Genomic DNA, 14288 nt, shown 5'->3' with positions numbered 1-14288 from the left:
TCACCAGTCTCACTTTCATTTACAAACATTAGTTTTGACAGCTGTTAACTTTACTTCCTCATCTCTCAGGACAGTTACTCCATGCATGTAACATTCAACTTAAATCAAAGTAAAGTTAAAATATACAGGGGGGTTCTAATAAGGGTTCAGGTCATATACAAACAACACCATGGATGCATATACTAAATTATAAACTTATCATCTGCAAACAACATAAACGCTTGAACACTCATTTATACTGAGAGGATGCTGTTAATAACCGCATCTGGTTTTAATCAAAGATACAAACACTACTAAGAAAAAAACCACAAAAAAGAAAAAGAAACTAACAGAAATTTCAACATAATGCAACCTTTATACACTGCTCTATATATATATATATATATATATATATATATATATATATATATAATGTGTGTGTGTGTTAATTGTCACTCTCATCTGTGGCCCCTCGAGATCTCTCTCTCTCTCTCAGCTAAGCCCGAACTCAAACTAATTAAAATGTATCAATATTTAATTTTACTGTAGGCTGTCTGTATAAGGCAGAAATTAGAATCATTTGGCAATGTAGAATATATACACTGCTCAAAAAAATAAAGGGAACACTTAAACAACACAATATAACTCCAAGTAAATCAAACTTCTGTGAAATGAAACTGTCCACTTAGGAAGCAACACTGATTGACAATCAATTTCACATGTTGTTCAAATGGAAAAGACATCAGGGGGAAATCTTTGGTGATTAGCAAGACACTCAATAAAGGAGTGGTTCTGCAGGTGGGGACCACAGACCACTTCTCAGTACCGATGCTTTCTGGCTGATGTTTTGGTCACTTTTGAATGTTGGTGGTGCTTTCACACTCGTGGTAGCATGAGACGGACTCTACAACCCACACAAGTGGCTCAGGTAGTGCAGCTCATCCAGGATGGCACATCAATGTGAGCTGTGGAAAGAAGGTTTGCTGTGTCTGTCAGCGTAGTGTCCAGAGCCTGGGGGCGCTACCAGAAGACAGGCCAGTACACCAGGAGATGTGGAGGAGGCCGTAGGAGGGCAACAACCCAGCAGTAGGACCGCTACCTCCACCTTTGTGCAAGGAGGAACAGGAGGAGCACTGCCAGAACCCTGCAAAATGATCTCCAGCAGGCCACAAATGTGCATGTGTCTGCACAAACGGTTAGAAACCGACTCCATGAGGATGGTATGAGGGCCTGACGTCCACAAATGGGGGTTGTGCTCACAGCCCAACACCCTGCAGGACGCTTGGCATTTGCCAGAGAACACCAGGATTGGTAAATTCTCCACTGGCGCCCTGTGCTCTTCACAGATGAAAGCAGGTTCAAACTGAGCACATGTGACAGACGTGAAAGAGTCTGGAGACACCGTGGAGAGTGATCTGCTGCCTGCAACATCCTTCAGCATGACCGGTTTGTCAGTGGGTCAGTAATGGTGTGGTGTGGCATTTCTTTGGAGGGCTGCACAGCCCTCCATGTGCTCGCCAGAGGTAGCCTGACTGCCATTAGGTACCGAGATGAGATCCTCAGACCCCTTGTGAGACCATATGCTGGTGTGGTTGGCCCTGGGTTCCTCCTAATGCAGGACAATGCTAGACCTCATGTGGCTGGAGTGTGTCAGCAGTTCCTGCAAGATGAAGACATTGAAGTTATGGACTGGCCCGCCCGTTCCCCAGACCTGAATCCAATTGAGCACATCTGGGACATCATGTCTCGCTCCATCCACCAACGTCACGTTGCACCACAGACTGTCCAGGAGTTGGCGGATGCTTTAGTCCAGGTCTGGGAGGAGATCCCTCAGGAGACCATCCACCGTCTCATCAGGAGCATCTCCAGGCGTTGTAGGGAGGTCATACAGACACGTGGAGGTCACACACAATACTGAGCCTCATTTTAACTTGTTTTAAGGACATTACATCAAAGTTGGATCAGCCTCTAGTGTGTTTTTCCACTTTAATTTTGTGTGTGACTCCAAATCCAGGCCTCCATTGGTTAATAAATTTGATTTCCATTGATGATTTTTGTCTGATTTTGTTGTCAGCACATTCAACTTTGTACAGAACAAAGTATTCAATGAGAATATTTCATTCATTCAGATCTAGGATGTTATTTGAGTGTTCCCTTTATTTTTATGAGCAGTGTATATCCTTCAAGCAAAGAAAAATCTGTATAACTCCTTAGATAATTTGTCTGTGATTAAATCCAGAAATGAAAAAATCAGTCTGCAAATGAGTCCCAAATAAAAGCGACAAAAAATGTTGTTCAATTATCCCTGCAGCTTGCTCAGAGTCCGAATCCAAAACAAAGGTCCCTAAAAGTAAATCCCACCCAAAAAAATGCAAAGAAAAAATTAATAGCAGTACAAAAAAACCCATAAGAGCCACAAGTCCCCCACAGTGTTTTAATGCCCTCCTTGGCGGCGTCTTCTTGCTCCGGCCAGGCGTTCACACGTTTTACAACGTCTCTAAGAACCGGCCTCTGTTCGGCGGTTCCATGCCACTGCATGTAGAAGTCTGCAAGCACTCCTGGATTTTATTTTTTCAAGTAAGCTGTTGTTTCTAATCAGGCACCTCCAGCTGCATGGCTCTAAAACTTCTGTGCTGTCAGCAACATGATTCAATTCAATTCAAATTCAAAAATGATGCAAATCATCCCGCCGCTGTCCTCCTATAATCAGCTTTAGCACCTAAATTTCCCACAGCTCCATTTTATAACATCTTAGTTTTATTTATTACAAAAATGCAGTGCTCTGAACAAGTACAGGTCCTTCTCAAAAAATTAGCATATTGTGATAAAGTTCATTATTTTCCATAATGTCATGATGAAAATTTAACATTCATATATTTTAGATTCATTGCACACTAACTGAAATATTTCAGGTATTTTATTGGCTTAATACAGATGATTTTGGCATACAGCTCATGAAAACCCAAAAGTCCTATCTCACAAAATTAGCATATCATTAAAAGGGTCTCTAAACGAGCTATGAACCTAATCATCTGAATCAACGAGTTAACTCTAAACACCTGCAAAAGATTCCTGAGGCCTTTAAAACTCCCAGCCTGGTTCATCACTCAAAACCCCAATCATGGGTAAGACTGCCGACCTGACTGCTGTCCAGAAGGCCACTATTGACACCCTCAAGCAAGAGGGTAAGACACAGAAAGAAATGTCTGAACGAATAGGCTGTTCCCAGAGTGCTGTATCAAGGCACCTCAGTGGGAAGTCTGTGGGAAGGAAAAAGTGTGGCAGAAAACGCTGCACAACAAGAAGAGGTGACCGGACCCTGAGGAAGATTGTGGAGAAGGGCCGATTCCAGACCTTGGGGGACCTGCGGAAGCAGTGGACTGAGTCTGGAGTAGAAACATCCAGAGCCACCGTGCACAGGCGTGTGCAGGAAATGGGCTACAGGTGCCGCATTCCCCAGGTCAAGCCACTTTTGAACCAGAAACAGCAGCAGAAGCGCCTGACCTGGGCTACAGAGAAGCAGCACTGGACCGTTGCTCAGTGGTCCAAAGTACTTTTTTCAGATGAAAGCAAATTCTGCATGTCATTCGGAAATCAAGGTGCCAGAGTCTGGAGGAAGACTGGGGAGAAGGAAATGCCAAAATGCCAGAAGTCCAGTGTCAAGTACCCACAGTCAGTGATGGTCTGGGGTGCCGTGTCAGCTGCTGGTGTTGGTCCACTGTGTTTTATCAAGGGCAGGGTCAATGCAGCTAGCTATCAGGAGATTTTGGAACACTTCATGCTTCCATCTGCTGAAAAGCTTTATGGAGATGAAGATTTCATTTTTCAGCACGACCTGGCACCTGCTCACAGTGCCAAAACCACTGGTAAATGGTTGGTTTACTGACCATGGTATCACTGTGCTCAATTGGCCTGCCAACCCTCCTGACCTGAACCCCATAGAGAATCTGTGGGATATTGTGAAGAGAACGTTGAGAGACTCAAGACCCAACACTCTGGATGAGCTAAAGGCCGCTATCGAAGCATCCTGGGCCTCCATAAGACCTCAGCAGTGCCACAGGCTGATTGCCTCCATGCCACGCCGCATTGAAGCAGTCATTTCTGCAAAAGGATTCCCGACCAAGTATTGAGTGCATAACTGTACATGATTATTTGAAGGTTGACGTTTTTTGTATTAAAAACACTTTTCTTTTATTGGTCGGATAAAATATGCTAATTTTGTGAGATAGGAATTTTGGGTTTTCATGAGCTGTATGCCAAAATCATCCGTATTAAGACAATAAAAGACCTGAAATATTTCAGTTAGTGTGCAATGAATCTAAAATATATGAATGTTAAATTTTCATCATGACATTATGGAAAATAATGAACTTTATCACAATATGCTAATATTTTGAGAAGGACCTGTACATATGATATCAAAAAAATTTGTTTCTTGTAACAACATAAACTTCAATATAAATACATTTAAACTTAGAAATATACATCAAATGCAAACAAAGCTCCAGTTGTAAAGGTTTTCAAACAATACGGTTCATTGTGAAACTTCTGAGACCGGAGTAATTTTAAGTTAGGCAGAAATCCACTTCAGGAAAGATAGCTTCAGTCTAACAAGCAGTTATCTCACCAATGAGAAATAATACTTGTTTTTGACTAAATCAGATGGCCCTGTTTGTTGCAAACGTAATGGTAAGACACTGACTGCTGATAACTACTCCACAGAACCCCACTTCCAACATTACTAATCTCTAACATTAGGTTATAATATTATATACAGCAGATATGTAACGTTTTTCACAATGATGGGATTTTCCTTAACATTTGAAGCAAAGTTGGTTTGTGAGAATTCTGTGAAAATGTGAAGTTTTACATTTAAAGTTCTCTGGTTAACACTAAAATATGATGAGCCTGCTATGAAAGACGTTAATATAATTGTTCACTGTGGCTATAGAAACTTTAAAATAGCCTTTAGCAAAACTGAACATTACAGATCCATTCATGAGGGACCTATTTTGAATGTAAACCCTAACGTAAGATGATTTAGGGAAGTGCAAGATGTTTATTCTAGAAAAGGAATCATGCATCTCTGTTAAAACTCCAAGGTTACAGCCAACACTTTGACCGTTTTCAAAGCCTATAAAGAGCACCTGTTTCCTGATGATAGGCACAGTGTCCTTTAATTCCAAACCTTAACAGCGATTAATCAGATCAGTAAATTTCTCGACTGTAAGTCACACAAGCGATTAACCTTTTTGATGAAGAAGGAGAGAAAGGAGTGGAAAGACCTTTCTATATGCAGTAAAGAAGGACATGGAGGCCTGTGGGTTTGCAGATGAAGAGGGAGTGGCAGAAAGGAACAAGCAGGCGAGTAAAGCTGAAGCTCTCATCCATCCATCTACCTTCATGGTTGAGGTTTAAACTACACTGCTTATCTTTCAGAGGAGGTCAAAAATAATGTGACAATGAAAACAGAAAGAGGACGTTCTGGATCGAAAGCTGGGCTATTTTCTTGCCATGTTATAAATGATGCATATTATGGAGTTTACAGGAGGAGAGTCAAGGTCATAGAACACATTGATCTGGCTTTGCCAATTTTGATTTTTTATTGAGTGCTGATAGATTCTGTTGTGAATTTGGTCACATTAAAAAATAAAGAGATGGGCAAAAGGACTAAGATCAGTGGGAAAAATTGGTTTGCAAACGGCTGCTTTTTAAAACACAAAACCTTTTGTAGGAAAGTTGGTTCATCATATATCAACATTTTTATTTATGCAGGAAATATTTAGCTAAAAAATGAACGGCCTGCATCCATAGTGTCAAAATTGTATCAATTAACAGCCCAATAACAGGCAGTGAACGGATTTTAGACTTTAATCAGATTTTCTTTCTAGCCATAATGAGATTGTTGTTTTGTTTTTGCAATTGCTTTAATTTTTAGCCCTCATTAAGGGATTTTATTGCCAAAAATCCACCAGGAGAAAAAGGATCTCATGTTTCTGTTACCAAGGAAACCAAACCAATACAGCGCCGATCAGATGTTTACATACCTTCATCATAGGCATGACAGTCACATTAATGATACATCTAAACCATTCTTTTGATTATATCATACGGCTGCAATAAAGTTAATGAAAAATAATTGAGTGCTCAATGTTGATGTGATTTTTGGATTTTTTTTTTTTTTTCGACATTTCGATAAACAGTCCAGTTGATATTTGAATAAATGTTCCCTTGCAGGTTGCAGAATTTAGGCAGGACATCTGACTACTCTTCATGGCATAGATAATTGACCTCATTCATACTGCTTGCCTTCCTGCCACAGGCTTGGCTTTTAAGCACAGACATCAGTGACCTGATGGATGACCCAAAAAAAAAAAAACATCTAAATATTGATTTCCAATGAAGTTCAAGAATTTGGGGCAGTCCCTCTGCAATATTGCATCCAGTTTATGCAATAAATGAGTACCACTGGCAGCAAAACAGACCCTCAGCATGATGCTACCACCACCGTAATTTGTACAGTTGGTACAATGTTGTAAGATTTACAACCCTCATCTTAACACCTCCAAACATTATTCTTCTCCTTGTGTCTCATCTGACTGTAAAACTGTTCTCCAGAAGGCACTGAATTGTGCATGTGGGCTGCGGAAAATTTCATTAAATCCTGAAGATGTCTCTTTCGGAACATGGGCTTCCTTCTTAGTCAGCAACCTCCCAATCCATGTTTATGCTGCTCTGGACAGAAAAACCCGTGTACCAGAATCCTCCAGTTTATGATAGGCTCTGTGGTTCCTGGGTTGTTCCTAAACATCCCGACCTTTCACCTGAGATTACATTTTGGGACAGATATTTGAACTTTGCACACAGTTGGTTGTTCAAATGGAAAATATTCCAGTTCCCAGTTTAGGGCAGGTTTGAGCTTTTGTTGTTGCTTGGTTGTTCCTGAACATCTAACTAATCTCCTTTTATCTGACCATGACAGTTTGATTAGTTAATTGAACACATCGTGTGTCCAGTTTTTGTCTTCTAAAATAATAAGCAATATGCTGTGGAGTCATTCCACCCCAGAGAAAGAATGTTTCCAACGCATGAACAAAAGCCATGAATTATCTTGACATGAATGCTGACAAATGAACTTCGGACTGGATGTCATGTTTAAATGGATGTAAAATACATTTTTGATGTTAAATTAGTGATTTTAACCTTAAGCATTATTAGCGACTTCCTCAGTCAGTTTTATTTAGATGAAGTTGTACTGATTTGAGACACGTCTTGTATTGTTAATGTATTGATTAAAAGTCAATAAAAGAGATCACAGAAATCTTAAAATCTGAATTAATTCCATATTTTTCCCAAGCCATCAAAAATAATTGCAAAGAAACAACTTGAAGACATTGACAGCATGAAAATCTAAACTGCCTGAAGGGCAGAATAACCCATAACATTAAATCAAATCTATCATTTCAGTTATTTAAGCCTCATTGACCATCTGTACAACTGAGTTTACAGGACATTACAGTAAAACCTGAGGATCAATGTCTGCAAAAAGCAACGAAAACAAGCATGTTGAAGGTTTTCCACTCCTTGTAATATTATCACCAGACCAAAAAATATATATATTTCATTCAGAAATACAAGTAAAAATAACAGTTCACAGATGTTGCAAATCTGGCAACATGTAGCGTTAATTTCTTTTAAACAAATCAAGACAAAATTCACGCATTTCATAAAGGGACAAACTGCTTTTGGGGGGGAAAAAAGCTCAAGTCTAAAAGCTGAACTCCCAACTTCTTCTGGCTTAACTTTAAAAATAAATGTCACCATGCTGAGCAATTCAGACACATAATATTTAGTCTTTAAAACGTTGGAGCCGGTATGTTCCACACAGAAAGCAAAGCAAAAAACTGGAGACTGCAGGAGCTGATTTAATAGTTGAGACTCATGATTTATTAATATTCTGCAGTCAATAAGCTCACGGCTTGTGGCAGCAGGGACGCAAAGTGACCTGCCATGTTGTAGCTACGCTGCCAACTCTTCCTGATTGTACTTTCAGAGGCAGTTTGAGCTTTACAACAAGTTACTGGAAGCAAAAATGAGGCTGTTAGAAGGAATCAGCTCATGCCAGATTACAAAGGAAGAGCAGTAGACAAGTTGCAGCAGATAGATAGATAGATAGATAGATAGATAGATAGATAGATAGATAGATAGATAGATAGATAGATAGATAGATAGATAGATAGATAGATAGATAGATAGATAGATAGATAGATAGATAGATAGATAGATAGATAGATAGATAGATAGATAGATAGATAGATAGATAGATAGATAGATAGATAGATAGATAGATAGATAGATAGATAGATAGATAGATAGATAGATAGATAGATAGATAGATAGATAGATAGATAGATAGATAGATAGATAGATAGATAGATAGATAGATAAACCACAAAAAAGCTTTACTCACTTTCTACAGAGCTTTAAAATCCTCCTTACTTCCCAAATAAGCGCGTATCCAGACAAAAAGTTGAACAATGTCATTGAACCTCCAACAAGAAGCCGGCAGTGAGCGCGCAGCGGAGCGGGCAGCGAGGCGCAGCGGGGCGCAGCGGGTCCACCCTGCGCACTGAGGCACCACCACTTCACTCAGACTCAGAGAGGAGGAGTTACTGTTTTTTCTGCTCTGCCTTCCTCTCTATCCTCTCTCTGCGTCTGGGTAGAGCTCACCGCGATCCCGTGGCTCTAAACTGTTTGTGTTTGGATTTTAGAGGATCATTAGGAGGATTTACACGGATAATTAGGCAAAAAAATAAATCTCAGGAAATTAAATATCATGCGGTAGCCTACACATCCTTTCCATTTAACCAACTAACTAAAATCACTTATTCAGTTCCAGTTTAACCGTTTCCCTGACCGTTATACTTTTTCTCTAACCTTTAATCTGTTTTGATTGTTTTAAGAGCTTCTTTTTAATATCCAATCCTAACCATGTTCTCTTTAACATACACTGAAAACCGCTCAATGCAGAACTCAATCTTACTAAAATCAGAAGCAGATCTACAGGAAATCCCCCACATTCTTTGTTCTTGTGAGCTTGCAGGTTCACATTTTGAGGTGGCCGGCAGGGTTTCAGCGTTTCCAACCTTTGAGTGGGGCTTGGAAAGAGATTTGGCCTGTTATAGAGGTCAATTTAAATAAACGTCATGAAAATTGCATAACAAAGGTTTAGAAAAACATGTCCCCAATCCGGACAAAACCCATTTCATGATTTGGCCACTAAGAAGTGTTAGACAACAAATCTCAGCAGCATTTAATGCTTCTAAAGAGACTGAGGACATTTAAATGAATAAAAACATTGTCATAAACGTCTACAGCTGCATCATCCAGCATACTGACCAACTTTTTTACTGTGTGATGTAGCTGCAGCACCTCAATTGTCCAAAATCATCTGCAGAGAGCAGTCTGGATTAAAGAGCAGCTTGTTAAAGCATAGTCCTGCAGGATGTCTCTGCACCAACAATAGAGCCATCTTAATCATCTCTGATGACACTGATGCCCAGCAGAATTTTCACTCTCAAACCTCCAGGTGTAAAGACTCAGAAGTCTGAAATATAAAACATCAAAATTTAGGAACAACTGCTGTCCTGAACAAATCCGGATGATTAACTCTTCTAAAGATCCATGTCAAAAATCAGGTCTTCACAGTACCATACTATTGTGCATATGAACTGTATGTCTATGTTTACAAACCTTTTTAATGTGCCAATTCATATTGTTTTGTTCATATTGTTATCCTATTTTTTTTATTGCTGCTTCAGATTGAAGAACAGCATGGTGTTTGATTGGTGCTTAAAGTTAGATTAAATAATATTTAAAAAATCTTGGATGTATTTAGTTGTTAATGTTACTGTATTCAATCACAGATTTTTTTCCAAGACTGCACTGAGATTATCAGTTATTACATTTTAAATACAAAGTTGAAAACACTTTTACAGTACGTTTTCAGAACCTAAAATTGTCCTGTATTAGTTCTACAATATGTCTTTACATTTAGTGGTTTTACATTTTTGAAAAATTAGCAGACAGCACCAGCACCGGAGCAAGAAGGGACATTTTTCACCCTTTGCCATAATGAATAATTCAGAGCGAGTTTAGATGTGCACTGAGTGCCGCTGAGTCGATCAGTGTTGTACAATGTTCTTTACTGAAAATAAACAGCTGCTCACGTATGACAATATTTATTTTAAGTGTTATTCTGAAAGCAGAGAGTAAAAAGACAAAGTAATTGGTGACTTAAATAAAAAGTGAAGTTTAAAGTAAAGCAAGTGTGGGACACATTAGATCAAGCAGGAGATCAAGCCTTTTTCCCATTCAAATATGGTCATTCTACCCTTAAACATATTTAAAGATTAAAAAATTGCATCCTGCAGGTACATTGTGTCCATGTAAACAGAAAAAATAAAGCAGTTATATCCAAGGATAAAAACTATTTAGATTTCATTGTGTGGCAGCTTCACAAACTCAAAATGTCAGTGCACGTAAGCCCTGCAGGTCAGTTCAGGCGTGTTTCCCTACTTAAAGACATAATCATCATGGAGGAACACGGTTCAGGAAGCAGCAACATCTGGCCTGAACATTCACATCCGTCCCATTTACTACAGTAAAACTTGCTTCCAGTTATCTGTTAATCACATACTTTGTTAGCCAAGTCATTAGCCTTTCCCCATAAATAGAAGATTGTTCAAACTTCTTGTTTGCTGGACCATTAGTGACGATAAACGGCACACAGGAATTGTGTTGTCTGTGTTCCTGTTGTTCCCGCCTGTTTCTGGTTTGGCCCTGTCTGAAACCATGTCATCTCTCCTCTGCAGGCTTCACGGAACCCTGCGGTGTTTTAACATAAACTGCAGCACATTAACATCGCTGGTCTGTGTTCGACACATAATGGCTAGACCAATGACAGACCAGATCAGAAGCTGAAAAGGCTGTTAAGTCATCTTTTCTGAAATCTTTTTCCAGTAATCTAACATTCTCTGTATCAACTTTCACTAATGGTTTATCTGAAGCCGCAGCAGGCTATTCTCAGGCAAAGCAGGTTGAATTTTAAGCATCCTCTGCCAAGTTTAATGTGATTTTGTGGTTTTATTATCCATTGGACTCACATGAGCATGCATCACACCAATCAGGCTGGAACAAGTCTGTTGAGACAGATGGAGTCTCCTAAACAGTGGAATGGATCCAAACCAGTGTGAAACACTAATAAAGCGAACATCACGCAGAGATGAAAGATCAAGCTGCACATCGTCACTGGTCCACACACAGAGTTAGAATGACTTTTTCATGAATTTTAAGTGGTAAATGAGCCAGGAACAACACTCTATTGTACTGCAGAATAGCCATGTTTGGCTGTGCAGCCAAGTGTTTGGTATTTCAGAAATGTAACCCCATATTAATGCACCATTCGGTCAGTCTGCTGGTCAATCAGCTCAACATTTGGTCCAGATTCTTAGAACTTGTCCACACTAACATGGAGAATTCATGATGCAGTGCAATCTTCTTCTTTTTGCTACTGTTTTGATCACACTATTTGCTTTAGTTAAGCAGATTGCACTAAATACCTCCGGAAGTAAATGCCCATCAAGTCCAGCAGATGGGAGCGATTTGCACTCGTTTTTGTGCTGACTTGCAGTTGTTCTCTGCTCATGCAGAAACAGATCCAATCTAAGTGATCAAATAGATCCTGGAATTTGTTTTAGAACCATATCCTACAAAAATGAAATGTGTCTCCATGGCCCCTTAGATTCCGGACAAATACATTGTAATATCAATTTCACACCAGTACGGTGGGAAAGGTTTTGACATTGCCAGCATCAAAACCCCAAAGAAGAACAATATGCAGCAACAGCAGTGCTGGAATGAAGAATCTACCAAAACACTAGCTGCTCTTTGAAACTGCTCTACCTTTCTGTCCTGCCTCCAAATTTCCCAAAGTTTAATAGAAACAAAGTGGAAAAGGAAGCAGAAACCAAACCTTCAACTTTTGTATTGTAATACTCTTACAACAGCAAAAAATTTTAATTTTATGGGAACATTTGCAAATGTATGGAGGAAATTCGTGGCCCTGCTGCAGCCATGACACCACCTGTCATTTCTAAGGTTTGATTTGAATCTGTGTTTTACATATGTTTTGTTTTTACCTCCCCCAGAAACAAATGGAAATTAGTCAGTGGCTAAATCTGGTACAAGGCATCTTTTCTCCAGTGTGAAAATAAACACAAGGCAAACATCTTTGTATGGCCTACATTATAAGCACCGTCATATTGTTTAACAAAGTCTTTTTAAAGGTTCCTGAAATTATTAAACTGAAATTATTCATCCACCTGGAAGACTTGGGTCTAAAGTGATCTTTTAATTGTACCAACATGTTTCTTCAGACTGGAGGGAATAATAATGTTTTGGAGCAGCCCGTGGGATTGAGATTGGAATTCATTGGGGGGTTGGGACTGTTTCTTCCTGGGATGGCTCTGGTTGGCGGTCTCATTTGGACCAGGCGGACCTCTCTCCAGATGGGGATGAGGAACGTTGGGGGCTGGGGTTGAAGCAGGGGTTTGGGGTCTGGGTCAGGGTTGTTCGGGCTTGGGCGGTGCCGACACTAGCCTGGGCTGGTGATGGAGCGGTCCACCTGTCTCCACCACAGAATGAGGGGGACCACCTCCTGGGTCCGGGGGCTGGTTGCCTCTCTGGGGTATCGGTACCTGGTAGTATAGAGTATGTATTGGGAGTATGAGTGAGTGTACGACGTCCATTGCTTTGTGCTCTTACGTTGGTTGTGTGGGTATGACTGTTTTTATGTGTACGCATGAGGATGGGAATGAATGTGATTGTGTGAGCTTGTTTTTGTGTCAAGTTGGGTCTTGGGCTCCCCTGTCTCCTGGATCAGCTTAGGCCACCCATCAAATGTGGGGCCTCTTTCCTCCCCGCCACACTTCCTGCCGGTGGCTGGTGTCTCTGTCCCCTGGTGTATTAGTGGTTCTCGGTGTCCACGTAGTGCGACTGGCTGACGTCTTACCATTATTCTCTTCTCTAATCCTGAAGGACAATGCCCAGCCACTGGATCAGTTTGTGACCATTAGCCCACAAACTGAGCTGAAGGACTTGCTAGTGGACCTGAAACCCACAATCCAGTCCACCTCCGACTGGTTAAAAAACATACAAAGGGAAGGGTTTGGACAGGCCCTGCCTAGTCAAAATTCTTTAATTAAATCCGACTGAAACACTTTGACATGACCTTCATGCTCAACGTCCTTTCAGTGTGGCTGGATTAAAACAGTTCTCCAGTGGGCAAAAAGTACACCACAGCATTGTAATAACTCTTTACCAGTTATTACAATGGTGTTTGCAAAAACCAGTTATTAGATTAAGGGGGCAATTACTTTTTCAAAGGGGGCAATTACTTTTTTCATCGATGAATGAAATGATCATTCAAAAACTGCTTTTTGTTGAAGATTCTAATAAATGAGTGACTTTCTTTAATGAATGTAGAAAAACAAAGACCCTTCAAACATTTTGTACTCATGCAGTTTAATCCTGGTTTCATGTCTGCACACTTGAGGTATTATCCCACACTCTGGGCTTTCTTATTTGCTCATGAAATGTAAAACTTTGCAACAGTTTAGTGCTGGTGTAGCTTATGTGTATCTGCAGGAATCGTGCTGATCCAATTGGCTTCAATCCTCAGTAGATCACCCATGAATTTGTTTCATTTGAGCTTTTAGTTCATTTATATTGATTTTGACATTGTCCTGATTGTGAATGTATCTATAAATAATGCATTGATTTTTGTGCAGGTCTACCTTACTGAAACATCGTTTTTTTGTGCACCTTTAGCCTCAGTCAGTTTCTGTGTTCTGACTGTCATAGAAACATGGCATGAAGCCCCTCAGATATGTAACAAATTATGTATGCTCCTGCACATTGAAAGAACTTGTAAAAGGAGCTGCAACGCTCTGTACAAACTGTTTACTTGTAACTTTTTGAGTTATAATTGTTTGGAGTCACAAAGCCAAAGTTCGAGAAGGTCTGACCTCCGGGAGAACATTAGACAAGAAAAAGGAAATGTGTTTAGTAAATGTTTTTCTGGACAATTAAGCAGAGCATGTGGTTTCTTAGAAATTTCTCAGGATACAATAAAAACATTGTTATATCTGCAGCCATTTAGCTGAACACTAATTCGGTCTTATGGTTAAAATGAAACAAACAACATAGAACAATGCCAAACAATCTATATTATATTATATCTTTATTTA

At 39.9% G+C, this 14288-nt stretch overlaps 1 protein-coding gene across 1 annotated transcript in view; it reads right to left on the bottom strand.

Annotated features, from left to right (window-relative positions):
- The window catches only part of gpr4 (G protein-coupled receptor 4), a 78161-nt gene extending 69553 nt beyond the window's left edge, over positions 1 to 8608 (bottom strand). Inside the window, exon 1 of the mRNA XM_047390550.1 lies at positions 8450 to 8608. The gene's annotated coding sequence lies outside the window, so the exon portion shown is untranslated. The remainder of the gene's footprint in view (positions 1 to 8449) is intronic.
- Between the last annotated feature and the right edge of the window lie 5680 nt (positions 8609 to 14288).

The sequence above is a fragment of the Girardinichthys multiradiatus genome, chromosome 18 (assembly GCF_021462225.1).
Source record: "Girardinichthys multiradiatus isolate DD_20200921_A chromosome 18, DD_fGirMul_XY1, whole genome shotgun sequence".
Taxonomy (NCBI): domain Eukaryota; kingdom Metazoa; phylum Chordata; class Actinopteri; order Cyprinodontiformes; family Goodeidae; genus Girardinichthys; species Girardinichthys multiradiatus.
The sequence above is the reverse complement of the archived record's forward strand: the minus strand, read 5'-3'. Positions and strand labels throughout refer to the sequence as shown.